This window comes from Chenopodium album, chromosome 13 (genome assembly GCF_948465745.1).
Source record: "Chenopodium album chromosome 13, dcCheAlbu1.1, whole genome shotgun sequence".
Taxonomy (NCBI): Eukaryota; Viridiplantae; Streptophyta; class Magnoliopsida; order Caryophyllales; family Amaranthaceae; genus Chenopodium; species Chenopodium album.
In genome coordinates, this window is record NC_137846.1 from 34063184 (window position 1) to 34064493 (window position 1310).

At 40.8% G+C, this 1310-nt stretch overlaps 1 non-coding gene across 1 annotated transcript; it reads left to right on the plus strand.

Moving 5' to 3' along the window:
• The first annotated feature begins 309 nt into the window (after positions 1-309).
• Positions 310-415, plus strand: LOC145577292 (small nucleolar RNA R71). Its single transcript, XR_014098741.1, has one exon. It is a non-coding gene; the product is annotated as a small nucleolar RNA R71 (small nucleolar RNA).
• The last annotated feature ends 895 nt before the right edge of the window (positions 416-1310 follow it).

Consider the following 1310-nt stretch of genomic DNA (forward strand, 5'->3'; position numbering starts at 1 on the left):
ACTTGGGAGGTAGAACTTTCCAACTTTGCCTTGATAGCGGACATTTCCTTCCTCAAGTTTGTCATTTGTGAAGACAAGTTGTTTATGGCATTAAGATGATCAACCGAGTACACCGAAGAACTACTCTTGCTAGTTGACTCCCTTCCACCATGTTTCTAATCCCTATAGTTCCCCACTAAGTCTTCAATAATGTCTACTACTTCCTCCTCCGTTTTATTCATAATGGGACCTCCGGCTCCTCCATCAAGACACGACTTTCCTTGAAGACTTAGGCCACCATAGAAGATTTGAATAATTTGGTAGGTAGGAATTCCGTGGTGAGGACACTCTCTCTGATACTCCTTGTACCTCTCCCACGCTTCATAGAGGCTTTCACTAGACTTTTGCTTAAAACCGTGAATCAAAGCTCTAGCCTCCGCCATTTTCTTTTGTGGATAGAAATGGGATAGAAACTCCTTGGTCATGTCATCCCATGTCCTTAGAGAATTGGGTTTGACCTCCTTGTCTAACCATTCCAAGGCACGCCCTATGAGAGAAAAGGGAAAAAGCTTGAGGCGGATGAATTCTTGGGAAATTCCATTCACTTTGATAGTATTGCAATATTTTTCGAACTCTTTGAGATGGTTTAGCGGGCTTTCATGTTTAGCCCCACTAAATTGTCGCCTCTCTATCAAAGTGATCATTGCCGGCCTTATTTCGAAGTCATTCCCTGGTGTTGTAGGTGGAACAATCCCCTTTCAAACCTATATGCACCCGGAATCCCCAATTCCTTAAACGCCACCCTTGGATTTTTTCCCATCCTTTCTTGTTCTTCTTGGTGTGATTCCTATTAACTTGGAGGGCTAGAACTCAAAGAACGTCTAGCAACTCTTATCCTTGTAATTGTCCTCTCAATTTCTGTATCAAGTGGCACTAGTGAATGACCACGTGCTCTACGCCTACAATCTCAAAAGAAACAAGTAGTAGCACGGCTACAAATGTAGCCAAAAAGAGAAAAATCTTTTTGTATTTTCTAATTCAAAATGAAGTAGACTCAACAAATATAGCAAAGCACCAATATCATTCCCCGACAACGGCGCCATTTTGATGTATGGTAATCTAGGTCGTTGAAATCTAAAGCACCACCAATCAAGCAATTAAGAAAGTCAAACTTATTCCTATTAAAGGACAAGTCTGAGTCTAACCACGATGAATGAGGGGGAGAATGTTATAGCCTATGGTCAAGCTACTTCGAAGAATGAGAGGTGAATTAAGTAGTAACTAAGGTTTCAATCAACTAATCAAACCAAAAAAATCAATATGATAAACAC